Source organism: Schistocerca cancellata, chromosome 1 (genome assembly GCF_023864275.1).
Source record: "Schistocerca cancellata isolate TAMUIC-IGC-003103 chromosome 1, iqSchCanc2.1, whole genome shotgun sequence".
NCBI lineage: Eukaryota > Metazoa > Arthropoda > Insecta > Orthoptera > Acrididae > Schistocerca > Schistocerca cancellata.
In genome coordinates this window covers 255,117,353-255,133,450 of record NC_064626.1, presented here as the reverse complement: position 1 = coordinate 255,133,450, position 16,098 = coordinate 255,117,353, and the positions used below count along the sequence as shown (strand labels likewise).

General features: G+C 40.8%; 1 long non-coding RNA gene across 1 annotated transcript in view; it reads right to left on the bottom strand.

The window, feature by feature from the left end:
- The window catches only part of LOC126170711 (uncharacterized), a 67,031-nt gene extending 60,418 nt beyond the window's left edge, over nt 1–6,613 (bottom strand). The window contains exons 1-2 of the long non-coding RNA XR_007535460.1: nt 6,586–6,613; nt 4,133–4,216 (exon numbers count right to left, since the gene is read on the bottom strand). This is a non-coding gene — a long non-coding RNA (uncharacterized LOC126170711). The remainder of the gene's footprint in view (nt 1–4,132; nt 4,217–6,585) is intronic.
- Nucleotides 6,614–16,098: the final 9,485 nt, after the last annotated feature.

Here is a 16,098-nt window from a genome sequence, read left to right as displayed (position 1 = left end):
GGGTGTGAAGTGCGCAGCCTCCGTGGTGGGCGCAGAGGTGGCCGGCGTGATCTACGACAAATTCAAGTTTATAAATATGGAGGGCTGATAGGACACACGTAGATATGAATTTAAACGTGGGAACTACGAGTAGTGACGTTTTGACTCCACCCTGCTCCCTGAATACAGTTTCTTCTGTTGAAATAGACTATGATATCATTGTATCATGGCGGCAGACAGTTGCAATAAGTATAAGAATAAATCTGATACAGTAGAAACCTCACAGAAAATTATGCACTATCCCGAATTAAGTTCTATGCACAATGAAACCGAGACAGCAGTGAGTAATGGTATATATACCCGTAACAGAATCATAGAATATCTTAAAATACAGTGCATAAATGTTCAGTTAAAGTTCGAAGGGCTTCACTGACAATTATATGTCAGAAAAATAAACGTTGATCCAGCATAAAAGAACGGAACCAGGAGACAAAGTAAAAGGTGGGACAAGAAAGGTGAAACTATACTGAAACATCGATAACAGTTTTATTGGAAGGAGAATGTACGGCAGAATGTTTTCTGAACCGCACTCGGTGCTGTAAAAGTGTAGGTAACTGTGGTGAACCTTTGATTACTGAGGTTGGATAGATTCTACCAAGATTTCAGTGAAATAACTGTATTGTTGCAAAAGGACTATGTATCTACTCACATATTCACAACTTTTATAGAAGAAGAGTAGAATATGTATTTCGACAGTGCTCTCCTGTCAGTACGTTCCATTCAAGTGTCCGCCGACTGAGGGCTGTATTCATCCTAAATCAGGACCATATTGCATGTATTCGAAATCTTAAATGATGCTATGAATATGCTAAGGAATAAATTGCAAGTAAACACTTTGACGTATCTTGGCCATAACTTTACCGTTCCAATAACCCTTAAACATTAAGACAATACGTCACTACCAAAGGCTACCGAAAGACAAAGCATCACTAGAAATAGAAGATTTGTTACGTTCTCACAAATTAAATGTAGGCCACACTATAGAAAGAACAACTATGGTTTAAAGCTCACCGAATTCTTAATGTCATTCCTGTAACTAATTATAAACGTACAAGAACAGATGTATAGTATCTAGTCAACATTCCTTCACAGGAGAATAGTGCAAACTAGCTTCAAGGATCAAGGTTGATACTAAGTGCAATAAACTGCTAAGGTCGCGGTACAATGAGGCATTTGTTTGTAAACAAGAATACGTGTTTAAACTATTACATCACCTAAATAATTGCATCCGAAAGGAATACATGAAATTTATAATACAGTTTACAAGAAGGTTTCTTGAAACGCATGTCGTGGAATACATTAATTATATCGAAGAACAGGTGGCGCTTAATGTACCGCTATATATGCTATTAAGATTAAAGTTTCATATCACGGAACAAATGAATGGGCGCTATAGAGGAAAGGATCGACTCAAACTAAATTGATCTCCAAGACGTAAACTTTGAAAACGAGATACTATAGTTAACCAGTAATAAAATAGCAACAACCCAATTTACCCAGCATAAAACTGTTGCGAAATTAACAAACAACAATAACGGCACAGTCATATTTATGCAGTCTGTCGTAACTGGTTTACATTGCAGTATTACATTTTTGGAAATTCATGGAAGACAGGTGAATTCTTGAAGATTAAAATCATTATATAATGAAACATATCTTGAATTCATAGGCATTGAATCCTAAATTATTAAGTGAGACAAAAGAAGTCGGGATTGCTGGGGAAGGGGTGAAGGAGAGGGGAGTGAACGAAGAGGCGAAAGGGGAAATATATCAACAGGACTAAAGTTGGCATTTGCTTCAAATAGCATTTTTTATAAAACTGGCTGTAGCTCTTTGCCTACAAAATTCTTTGCTTTTATTATAGATTCAACACTGTTTATATGATTAAATTATATCTTGAAAGAACTGAAAAGTGCATTTAATTGTAAATAAGAGCTTTCAACTTAACCCATACAGCGTCAAGCGCTAAGTAGTATCTTCCAAGTACTTATCAGTTGATGACCGAGGTGGGTGTGAAACGGAAGAAAAATAACGACATAATTAAACAATACTGGGTAATAATTTTGGTTTGTGACATTTTTTCCCAGAATAAATTTCACCCCATTATGTTAGTAGCGGACATAGCGCTTCATAAGCGCCACCTGTACTTTAGTACCACCTTATTTTAAAAATACTTTTGACAAATATTTATGCGGTTAAACACTTCTTGTTCACAAACAACTGTCTCGTTACATCACTACTTAGCCTTAATTAGCGATTTATTCCACTTTGTATCCATCTTAATCCGTGAATTCATTCTGTACTTACTTGCTGTGAAGAAATGTTGTCTACATGCTATGTATCCATTTGGACATTAAGCTTTAAATCATACTTGTACTTATGCCTTCACCTAATCAGAGAAAATGTAACATCATGTAGTACCAAGGATAATAGTTTTCCCTTTTCTTACATAGATAACGATAGAACTTTGAAACGCGTAAGGTGTATTGGATTAATAAAACTGAGAATAAGACATTTCACAGTGCTTTTAATGGCCGATTTGTCTCACAGAGTATAGCACATAAGTTTGTTAGCGATGTCGACGTACCCAATCTGGTAGCGCTTTAGTAACATCCGGAGGCAGAGTATTAACTAGTATCACGTCCTCAGTTGAGTAATGATGTGTTCACGAAACGAAATATACACTTTGAAACACAAATGTGTTGCTCCATATACTGATGGAATTTCCACTCACCTATAGCACCACGGTTTTCTTCTTAGACCTGCAGCCGTTTCTGCAGTCACTCCATAAACACGCGCCAGAGGTGAACGGACGCTCCTGTTGGAAAAGAACTTATCAGTATTACTATAAATAACATGTGGAGTATTTTAGGAAATGTGCTGGTCCTACCATGTACAAGTTAACTTCTAAGGTCATCAGTCCCCTAGGACTTAGAACTACTTAAACCTAACTAACCTAAGGACATCACACACATCCATGCCCGAGGCAGGATTCGAACCTGCGACCATAGCGGTGGCGCGATTCCTGACTGTAGCGCCTAGAACCGCTTGGCCACCAAAGGCCGGCTGGTTAATGTTTTGCTTCTGTGACTCAAGCCAGTTGTTGTTCCTATCTCAGGCATAATATTTCAACGACCTTCTGAGTCAACTTCCTCAGTAAGTGCGCCGTTCGCTGACTGGTTGGTGTCCAGGCAGAGAATACACATCTCCGCAAAACTCATGGCACCCGAAGGAGATGGCTGGGACGCTCGTCGAAGTACTGTCCACAAAATAGTAACATCAACTGCGCGAAACAACCGGAAGCATAACATTAACTAGTGTCACATTCTGAAGTGTGTGTGATGTGATCATGACACTTGTAATAGACCTACACATTGAAACCTAAATCTATTGTTCTCAATAACAATCGAGAGTACACTTACTTTAACATAATGGCTTTATTCCTCTTCCTGCAGACGTTTCTGCAGCAACTCCACGAAAAACTCGTCTAGGGTGAACTGACGCTCCTGTTGGAAAAGAACTTATTAGTTTTATGGAGTAATTTAGAACATTGTTAGTTTCTTACACGTACAATTGTTACGAAATGTTACATTTATTACGAATTTTGCAGGCTACAGTTGTCGATTTGAAATAAACAGTGATTAATTTACTACTCAAGTGACATCACTGCCAAGTCCATTTCTCAGCAAACATTAATGCCAAAAAGAACTAATATTCTGTGACCTCTAAGTTTTCTCGAAGCGATTGGTTGATAGGGTGCTTCCGGGTTTATGACGAGTTGTAGTTTCTGTTTTATTCGCAGTGTTTTAATGACAAACAGAGCCACCTTCTTCGGGTCGGGCGACGTTTGCTGAGTGGTTTGAGTTCAGGCAGTAATGCACTTAACTGCAAAACTCGCAACACCAGAGGGAGACTTTTGAGGTTGTCTTGGAAGTATTGTGCACAAAATGAGAAGAACATCTCGGAAAAGTATCCGGAAGTAGAGCATTATCTAGTATCACGTTATGACCTGAGTGGCGATGTGTTCACGAAATAAAAAATACCTTTTGAAACCAAATCTGTTGTTTCCTATATTGATCGAATGTAAACTCACCATAGCAGCACGGCTCTCTTGCTCCCCTTGTAGCCGTTTCTGCAACAACTCCGTGAAGAACGCGTCAAGCTTGAACTGATGCTCCTGTTGGAAAAGAACTTATTACTTTTGTGACATCCAACGACTGGAGTAATTCAGAATTTTTGCTATTTCCTAACATGTACAAGTATTAAGAAATGTTACAATTATCATGAATGTTGCAGGCTACAGCTGTCGATTTGAAGAATACGGTGACTGATTTACTATCCAAGTAATATTACTGCCAAATACATTTTTCAGCAAACATTAATATTAAAAAACAAGTAATAGCCTGTGATCTGTAATTACGAATTTTTACGTTTATCATAAATTTTTATGACTGGAAGAAACGATAATAAGTATGCATTGGCTGACTACTATTCAAGTTACACCAATCTTCTGCCCACGTTTGAGGGCTGAAGATCGGTTCTAGGTGTATGAACGCCCGAACGTATTTCGATTTAGCTATCAAAATTTTTTGACTCTTCAAGCTTTCCCGGCGGATGTGTTGTAAATTTTCTTCACGGTTTTTCTGTTTTTATTGTTGTAACTCACTGTAATGTAATACTACGACCGTCAGAAGGAAGCGTTCACCTTAAAGGGCAGAAGATCACAGTGGAACTACTTGAGGGACAGCGACTCTGATATCCCTCTAATCGTTTCCTCTTTGTTTTTACTTCTCAAGGCAAAGTTACAGGGACTGTTTACTAACAGTTGCAGTTCCTCTATTTTATGACTCCACGAATGACAACTAGTATAATTCCATAATCCAGAAACACGGTTGTATGTCTGAAATCAAAGTCTACATTTTCTTTGGTCATCAGATATTCATCTGGTAGTTGGCAGATCAAACAGATGATCAACAATGCCGTCAGCCGGCCGAGGTGGCCGTGCGGTTCTAGGCGCTACAGTCTGGAACCGCGCAACCGCTACGGTCGCAGGGTCAAATCCTGCCTCGGGCATGGATGTGTGTGATGTCCTTAGGTTAGTTAGGTTTAAGTAGTTCTAAGTTCTAGGGGACTCATGACATGAGAAGTTAAGTCCCATAGTGCTCAGAGCCATTTGAACCATTTGACCAATGCCGTCATCAACCAGTCTCTCGTATTACCGAAAATTAAGTGAATCTCTTTCTTACAAGACGTGTCAGCATAAATATATACTACTTAAAAGGGACCCTTCGATTCTCAAGTCTAATTCGTATGATCATTATAGTTCGCGCACTCGTAACTAATGACACACAAAAATTAGCAGCATGATAACACATTTGGTTGGTCTAAACTCTCTACGTCCTGTGTCAGTGATAAATTTAATGTCGCTCAGTGGAGTTCACGCAACCATTTTATCGGCACTAGGGCAAGACTATCAAACAATGCTACCTAATGTGAAAAGATCGGATACAATGTGCTAGTAATATGGCGGAGGGAAAATAGGGCATATGGGATCTAGAGAGAGGAGCTGACAATTTTTGCAGCCAAGGAGCCCTGTAGGGAACACACTGTGACACAACGAGTCATTTACCTGAGGACCAGAGAGACAAACTACTGTGGGAGAAGGTGTGACTAGCCAATCACCCCGGACAAGTCCCATCTCATAACGATCATTTTGATGCGATGCAGTCGCCCTAACTTCCCTGCAAAAAGGACAAAGCTCCAACTAATGGGTTCATACTCTCGGGAGACGGCCACTAAATTTGTGATGCCTGTGGCATACAAATTCCTTTACGCCACAATTCAAGTTTACGTTGTCTCTTGATCACGAGGCTACAAGGCCTGCTTAAATTTTGGCTGAAGTTGAAAAGAGCACGGTAAAGTTTGAAACTTTGATACTGGAAGTGGACATTAGTTCAAGTTTTAGGTTGTAGGCTCTTGTGTTATACTGAGCTTCCCTCATATCCCCTTTTGCTCCAGTGTTTAATAAATCCGTCTACACACCAGCGACATTCACCCGTTGTGGTGTCTTGGATACTTCCAAAGAACCAATAAATCGCGATCAACTTTTTCATCAGTTGTAGGAAATGTTTTGAATATGATTTTGGTAGTTCTGTGTGTATGTAGGTGTGTGTGTGTGTTTGGTGTGTTTGTGTGTGTATGTATGTGTGTGCGTGTGAATAAGGTCTTACAGAAATTTTAGATTTAATTTTTTTGTTGTATTTTTGCTGTTTTACCACTTTAAACAATCCTCGTCTCATAAACGTCCTGGCTTTCTTGCAACGAATCCAACATATAACCCTCGTAACTGACACTCATTGAGAGGTACCTGTCTAAGGCGTATTACTTGTAACGTCTTCCCACATAGTACGTTTAACCAGAAATGTATTTACAGTAAATCGTGGTACTCTGAAATAGCTATTGGCTATGCTATGTACAACGAGATAGGTCTCAAACCTTACTGCTTTGTATATAACGTTATCAGTAATGCAGAATGACGTGGCTCACCTCCAAAGTACCTCGAACAGCAACTAAGTTCCTCTGCAGTCGCGGAACTTCGTCTCTCTCCCCTCCTACGAACCGGGAGAAAAACCTTCTTATGCGCCGGAACATCGCTGCAATGATAAAGGGCCGCATGTTAGATATGGGCAGACCGTCTCCATGAGTAAATCTTACAGCAATGTTTCACAAACTGATCCCAAGGAAAGGTTGGGACTGTGACGGCACGTCTGTACACTTAGCTTTTGTAATAAAGTAGGTGTCAGTGTTACAAACGGCCTCCAGATCGATGAAATATTGTTTTATTTCAATAAGCTTATCCATTTGTGACTAGTCAACTGTTCATTATTTTAATCCGTTCTTAGTAATTACTAATGGATGAACATAATTAATAGTATTTCTTCGCAGGCAGGTGAAGGTGTACTGAAAATGTGTTACATTTATTCAGCGAAGAAAAATTTTGTTTTTGTAGCCGTTATTTGAAAGCTTCCCTGTTAGACTGAGCAGTGATAAGTAAGCCAGTACTCCACTATACTAGTGCTCAGAGCCATTTGAACTCCACTATACTAGTAGTATAGCTCAGATTTTACAGCTGGCCACACATTACTGCGTGATTCGCTGACTACATTACGTTCGCTCAATATGGCGTTGTGGGGCAGGATCCGCAGTTTCATTTATTTGTATGTATGTATGGCAATAAGTTAGAAGTATAAAATTTGCAAGATGAGGTGACTTAAATCCTAAATCTCTCCGCGGTGTCTGACGAGCTTAAGATACACACTGGACCCATTTGGCTTAGTCGGTTTGTTCTCGCGGGGATTACCTCTTCCTACCACGTGTAATAGTCATCAACAACGTAAGTGCGATCCTGAACCTAAAACTACTCTTTACCGCCATGTAAGCTAAGCAATTACATGTACGACGCAATAGCCGTATTTGCTATTAAAATATACCCAGCGATATCTAAATGAACAAAATCCCCGATATCTTACAAATACCCTATGCATTTAACAGCTAACCTTGCTTCAACAAATTAATTCAATTACGCTAAACGACAGCAAGAGAAAACACTTTCTCTCAGTGGCGGAAACAGAAAAACCTCAAGGAGGGGGTGCTCAAGATATATTGAGCGACCTTAACTTTACCGTTATAAAAAAAATAATCTATTACGTCATGCAAAGTCTAAGAAAGTTTTGTTTAAACTGATTATATACATATGTAAGGCAATGCCATATTATGATATTAAAAAGTTACAATTGTGGTTCTCTTCCTTAAATGATGAATTCTGTGCACCTATTCTTCCTGGCAAATTGATTAATTACATCGTCAATAGGACAATAAATGTCAGGGTGAGTGTTCAACAGAGCTAAGCCGTTCCTTTCTAATACCTTTGACAGAGAGCCTATTAGTAACGATGCGGTTTTAGGAATCTTCTCGAAAGTCACATTTACCGGAGATATACACATCAATAGTTTTCCATACTATAACTGCCCACGCCGTGTTGTGCCGACTCCACTGTAGCTTGAATGGATTCTTAAGTTTGTTTTATACACTCCTGGAAACTGAAATAAGAACACCGTGAATTCATTGTCCCAGGAAGGGGAAACTTTATTGACACATTCCTGGGGTCAGATACATCACATGATCACACTGACAGAACCACAGGCACATAGACACAGGCAACAGAGCATGCACAATGTCGGCACTAGTACAGTGTATATCCACCTTTCGCAGCAATGCAGGCTGCTATTCTCCCATGGAGACGGTCGTAGAGATGCTGGATGTAGTCCTGTGGAACGGCTTGCCATGCCATTTCCACCTGGCGCCTCAGTTGGACCAGCGTTCGTGCTGGACGTGCAGACCGCGTGAGACGACGCTTCATCCAGTCCCAAACATGCTCAATGGGGGACAGATCCGGAGATCTTGCTGGCGAGGGTAGTTGACTTACACCTTCTAGAGCACGTTGGGTGGCACGGGATACATGCGGACGTGCATTGTCCTGTTGGAACAGCAAGTTCCCTTGCCGGTCTAGGAATGGTAGAACGATGGGTTCGATGACGGTTTGGATGTACCGTGCACTATTCAGTGTCCCCTCGACGATCACCAGTGGTGTACGGCCAGTGTAGGAGATCGCTCCCCACACCATGATGCCGGGTGTTGGCCCTGTGTGCCTCGGTCGTATGCAGTCCTGACTGTGGCGCTCACCTGCACGCATACGACCATCATTGGCACCAAGGCAGAAGCGACTCTCATCGCTGAAGACGACACGTCGCGACACCACTGGAGGCGGGCTGCACGATGTTGGGGCGTGAGCGGAAGACGGCCTAACGGTGTGCGGGACCGTAGCCCAGCTTCATGGAGACGGTTGCGAATGGTCCTCGCCGATACCCCAGGAGCAACAGTGTCCCTAATTTGCTGGGAAGTGGCGGTGCGGTCCCCTACGGCACTGCGTAGGATCCTACGGTCTTGGCGTGCATCCGTGCGTCGCTGCGGTCCGGTCCCAGGTCGACGGGCACGTGCACCTTCCGCCGACCACTGGCGACAACATCGATGTACTGTGGAGACCTCACGCCCCACGTGTTGAGCAATTCGGCGGTACGTCCACCCGGCCTCCCGCATGCCCACTATACGCCCTCGCTCAAAGTCCGTCAACTGCACATACGGTTCACGTCCACGCTGTCGCGGCATGCTACCAGTGTTAAAGACTGCGATGGAGCTCCGGATGCCACGGCAAACTGGCTGACACTGACGGCGGCGGTGCACAAATGCTGCGCAGCTAGCGCCATTCGACGGCCAACACCGCGGTTCCTGGTGTGTCCGCTGTGCCGTGCGTGTGATCATTGCTTGTACAGCCCTCTCGCAGTGTCCGGAGCAAGTATGGTGGGTCTGACACACCGGTGTCAATGTGTTCTTTTTTCCATTTCCAGGAGTGTATGCCCGACTTCTAATTTCACCAAACAAGTCTCCAGGGTTGAGCAGCTATTGCCCGATGACGACACGCAATGCAGTTTGTTAAAGCGGAGTTCGCCGTTATTAATTATGTTTTTAGATTTGATTTAATTTTATTAACGTACAGAAACTCAACGTTCCTTAGTTTAAAAGCGCGTCGTCAAAATAAGAATGAAATGCTAATGTCTTTGCAATACATAATGTCGACTATTGAGTTAAAGTTCGTACCTATTTAGCCATTTTAGAGAAGAGAAACCTTAAGCGCTTCTGCTTCTATAGTCTCAGTATCAAATGTTCACTAATATCAATTTACTTCCTATCTCAGTTCAGTATTTAACACAAATTATATATCAATATCATTTCACAGATATTACGTCGGTTCGGCACTAACGGAATAACACGTAATTGTCATTTAACATCACTTTTATTAATAATCCTTTTTCTTATGATGTAAATGTTAATGAATGATCACTATCTAGGAGGAAAGAGGGATTGATCCTAATCATGGGATAACAGCTTTTAATGAGCATGCAATCGTTAATTAAATAAAAAGTCACGTTCAAGGATAATATGCGAACAACTTTCGTTCGTTTTCACTTATCTGTCAAAACTAATCCTGTCGCCCACAATTCAAATTAACACTGATGTTAATCCCTTTTGTCGGAACATCGAATCGTAACTATTATGTGAAAGTTTATTCTAGTCCCCGAATTAATTCCTTTCAGATACGCGCACGACCGAACAGAAGAACGGAACACAAATGACTTGTTTTAACAACCGAACAACGCAATGACGTTACATTACGACAATGTCCACTCAATGAACATCTTTCACTTTATCTTTTCTACTCTGCTTAATTAAATTATTCCTAATTACAATTTATTCAACTATTTAACGAAAACATCTAAAAAAAACCTAAAAGTCTCGTAACAATACTTTTACTGAGAAATTACTATGAATTACTATGAATTACTATTATTAATACTACACAATCAACTGATCACTCTCACTCTTGACTAACCTTCACACTAGCAGTTGCTGCAACTAGGACTTTTGTAAACTAGCTTCGTATTAGACCAATAGTCCGTATTTATAACGCTACATATCGCAGGATCTATGTCACAAGAAAACAGCAGAATATTCGCAACTTTTCTCGAACAAATGCCAGACAGAATAACGTATGGAGATCACTAGAATGGTCGCGTCTTTTCTCATAGGTATGTGTTAGCTACTTTATCTATGTGCCAGACAAAAACGTATGAAATACGATGACGCGAACGCGCGTTCAACATGGGAAAGTACAGATACTCGATAACGCGATTCAGTGGAGCCGACTGACAAAAGCAACGAACGAATAGCGTGCGGCTGACTGGGGTGGGCGGCGCGGGTGCCAATGCTGTCGCCCCGAAAGGGGGGGGGAGGGAGTGGATGGGAGGCCGCACCCCGCACGCCCCCCCCCCCATATGTATCCGCCACTGCCTTTCCTGCAATGCTATTTCTATTCAGTACGACTCTACACAACTGGAACGAGTTCCCAAAGTGTCTCTTTCTTCACAGACGGCATAAAATTACAGCAGTACGAACCTGCAATGTTCACAGACAATATGTATGTTTAATTAAGACAGAAAGATCGGTGGCACCATTGTAACTGTAAAACGAAGCAATCAATTTGATAATACGTGATGAAAGCACATGAATATCGTCAAAACCTATGTCAAGAGGTGTGCCTCTTAAAAGTGAAGCACACAATTTTTGAAATCACATGGGAAGAGAAAACGGTGAACTATTTCACGTGGCATCCTGCAACGAACTACATGTCTCCAAAATTACATCACGCTCTGTCGCAACGCTAATACATCCCAGTCATTTAAAATCTTGTAGCTACGTGTGATTCATTATGGTCAATGAATGAGTGAGAGTTTAGACAGTGTGGTTCATACCTGTTTCGGGTACGTTGCACCTCGCCTTGAAACTGGGTGTTCGCTTCTTTCAAAGCTTTTAAAGCTCCCCAAGAACTTTAGAATGTTTCGTTAGTTGTATTCAAATAAAAAACCCAACGCTGCGATACTTCGATCAAAAGTGAGCTTCCTTTTACTCAGAATGTATTCGTAACGATGCTTCAAGTACACGAGAGAATTCGGAAGTAACGGCTAGGCAACGAAGCTCAAGGCGACATAGCATTCTTGTTCGCGTGGTGGGGAATCGACATTAAACAGCAACTCCAATAAATACTGTGTCCATAACTATTTAACAACGCCGATAGCAAAGCTTAAACGAGCACCAAAGTAAAATTTTAAATAACTGAAATGTTTGTACGACGAAATGTATATGTTTCGTGATTGAAAGATGTGGAGCAGTACCTAAACGACGAAAACAATCGAGTACCCAATAAAACCGACTATTTTTAACAGCTGACGGTACTACAGGATATTAATTCAATTTACTTAAGCAATAGGATACAAAAAATTTCTTTATTACGGTGTCAGCGCTGCTAAACATGATTCTACGCAGATTGCACCTATTTTCAAAGTGTTTTCTCTTTCACAGGCGGAAGATAAACCAACCGTATGACTCTACTGTGGTGTCGTACAGTATCGATACCACACTAGGCAGAACGCACCCCAAGGTTGGCAGTGGACCATGTGACAGCCTCGACAGTCTATGGCTGTCTTGAAGCTCCACCTGAGGCTGTAGGCGCACGTGGCGCCACCGTCAACCTGGCTTACGAAGACGCCGCAACGAGGCCACGCAGTTTACTAGCGGTCTTCGAACGAAGTCAGCCGCAGCCTCAACAATTTATAGAAGCGTTTGTGTGTCACGTTCCGTTACGACGACTAAGCTCCAATTAACGGACTCTCTCTCGAATCACAAGTTCAAGTTAATGTGCCATTCAGATTACGTGTGCAGCTAATGATTTTTGCGTCCTCTCTAAGCATTCTCATATTTCTCGGCACCCACCTCTGGATGAGCCACAGTATGTAATTTTAATCGACAAGCGAGGCAGATCGGTGATATCGCTGACAATGTAACTTTGAAACCAAGCAATTAAATCAGAATATACTATGAAAGGATGTGGCCATCGTCAAAAACTACGTAAAGAGGTCTGCCTCTACAAGTAAAGCAGCTAACTTTCGAAACTGTACGAAAAATGAAGACAATTCTCTGTTTCACGTGTCATGCTGTTATTAAGTACATCTTCCAAAATTGCGTCACATGTATCAGTTTGAAAATACTTCTCCACTAAACGCGCAGTCACTTAAAATGCTATACGATATTCTTACTGCAGATTAATCTATATGGTAAATGAACAGGTGATAGCTTAGTCAATGTAGCTCGTACTTCTTGCAGGTATGATGTACCTCGCTCTGTAGCTGAGTGTCCGTTTCGTTCAAAGATTTTACAGCTCCACAAGAACATTAGAATGTTCCGTTAGCTGTACTCTAAGCACAAAATCCAATAATACAAAACCTGAATTAAAACTGAAGTTTCTCTTACGCTACGACACAAAGAAAGTATTCGTATCAATACTTCGAGCAGTCGAGAGAATGCAGAAGTAATTGCGAGCCAACACAGCACGAGAATTTAGACGAAGTAGCATTGTTGTTAGCATGGCCTGGGTTTGACGATAAACAGCAACGCCAGTAACAACAGAGTCCTTCACCCTTTAGCAACGTCGATAGCAACGTTTAAATACGAACTTCAACAAACTAATTGCATCTAAGGCGAAATAATCTTGTTTTTGACTGAAACATGTGCACCAGTATTTAAATGTCGAAAACGCACGAACAGCTAGTACAGTCCCAATGGATTTAACAGCTAACGATACGCCAATATATTAATTTAATTTCATTAATCAACAAGAGGGGAAAATAGTTTTCTTACGGTGCCTGCTCGACTCAGTAAGACTCTATGCAGTTGCCACCAGTTTCCAGAGTGTCTTCTCCTTCACACACAGAAGAAAATTCCGAAAGCACAACCCTACAATGATTACAGACAATATTCGTGTGTAATCGACATCCAGGGAAGGTCGTTGACTACGTTGCCGCCGTGAGACTAAGTAATAAATAAAGAAAACACGCTAAAAGAACATTAATATCGTCAAAAAATAAGTAAATGCGCGTGCCTCTGCAAGTCAAGCATCTATTCTATGAAGCTACACGAAAAATGATAGCAGAGCATTATTTCACGTGGCAAGTTGGTACTAACTACATGTTATAATCACGTCAAAATCCACCACACGCAATGTTTTGGAAATACTCACCACTAAATGCATAGTCCTTTAAAATCTTATACGATATTCTAGCTGCAGATGATTCTACGTGGTAAATAAATAAATGACAATTAAGTAAATGGCTCGTACCTCGAGCGGCTACAACGCACTTCCTCTGTGAAGCCAGATGACCGCTTCTTTCAAAGCTTAAGCAAGCTAAGATCTTTATAATGACTCGTTCGTTGTACTGGAAACACAAAACTAGCACAATAATACTTGAACCAAAACTGAAGCTTCTTTCACTCAAGAACACAGAGCACGTATTCGTATGGATACTTCAAATACTCGAGAGAATGCAGAAGTAATTGCTAGGCAACGGAGAACGGTGCTTTAGCGATGTAGCATTGTTTGCAACGCTGCGTTATATGGACGTTCAACAGCATCGCCTGTAACTAGAGAGTCAATCACAGTTTAGCAACGTCGACAGCAATGCTTAAACGACCACTTAATGAAATCCATGCATGTCGTAAAGTAGATATTCATATGTATTATTCTGTATATGTATGTTTGTATATTCCACATCTCTTTCTAACCCACTTGAACGACTTGAACCAAACTTGATCGACATGTTACTTACTGTTGGAAAGAATCTCTGTGGGGATAAGAACCACGAACCATCTACATGTCAAAGGGATGTAGATAGAAGTGAAGAAGTGTAACAACTCACGACACGCAAATAGCCAGATTATATTCATCAACTATTTTTTACTCAGCGCACTTAGTGAATAGCACCAAACGTACACACTTCAAATACTTACGAAACTTTTTCTTGCTGACAACCACACAAAATAATGAAAGGAAAAAAGTTTAATGTCTACTAAAGTTTTGCTACTCATTCAGTAAAACTGCCTCGTGAAGCATGACGTTTTATTACTTCTTTACTACTAGTTTTGTTCCAGATACATTTGCGAATAGTGTTTACAAATACCATTAACTTTACCAAAGAAATTATATCATTGGATCGTACATATTGCAGGAGATATGACTCCACAAACACGAAAATGCGTGATAAACAGCCGCATCAGGTATGACATATAAATTTATTACTTCTGTACTTATCACTCTATTCACAACACATTTCGCTGATAGTATCCACATATGTCGCTGAATATAGCTGCAAAAAATCATTGCATGACACATAGGTTATAAAACATGACGTCAAATTCTGAGGTGCACGAAAAAAAGCGGCATCTTGCATGACGTTCTAATTTAATACCTCTATAACTTTATTCCCAATACTTTTTGCGTACAGTTACCACGTATACCACTGGATGTGCCTGAAAAATTATATCATTGTGCAGCTAATAGTTCAGGACGTACGCCGTCATAAACATAGTTCTGGTTAAAAATGAAACTGCAGGATGAAATTCGATACAGATACAGGTGAATATACAGTTCATCCCGGTCTCTCGATCTCCTTCTCTCTTGGTGGATGATTTCAGGGATTTGAATAATCACGCAATATTCTGTGTGTGCAGCGACGTTTCATCAGAAGACACGAATTCAAGAGAATGGTTTACACACTCGTGATGAAATGTCTCTTACATCACAGTGTTGTGCGATTTCCTTCCATCCGTAATGACTTTGGTGCCGTGCAATATGAAGTTCTTAATAAAAGGCGATAATGTTTCTTCAGTGCTGGACTACACCTTCACAATGAAACATTTTCTTGGGTCTCTTTCTGTGCCTCCGAATACTCAAATCTGTTCAGTTTCATTCTTGAGTAGTCGTACTTTCCCGTATTTTCGAGTGATTATGTGCGACTAGCCTATTAACACAATCTTATTGACACTTCCTATTGGTCCACTGTCACAAGTATGTAACACACTTCACTACGGAAACCTTGATAGTCACAAACAGTATTAATCAACAGTCCAGTTTCTGAAGCTGTATTTTCCAGTATGTAATCTTTAATGCAGCAGGAAACCAAGATTAAGTTCTGCTGTATTGTCAGTTTAGAATTATCAAACCATGTGTTTTTCCTTATATTTGTTCCTTACCGACATTTGCTATAGTATAAATGTATGGGAAGCATAATCTCTACTTTTCGAATCAAGTTTGATGCATTTCTCTCCATAACCATCCATGCAATTTCTGGAATCGTGATTCGGCAGCAGATGGTACTCCCAGCAGAAGTCTAAACAATTTTCTACGGCAATCAACCTGGGACTCAAATTACGCCACGTGAGATTAACACTACTGGTAACAGTAGCTGCTTCGGTCATCTTTACGAGACTACTGAAAACAAAGTTCTTTAACACTTATTAAGTATCAGCTATATCGCGCTCGAAGTGAGATTCTTT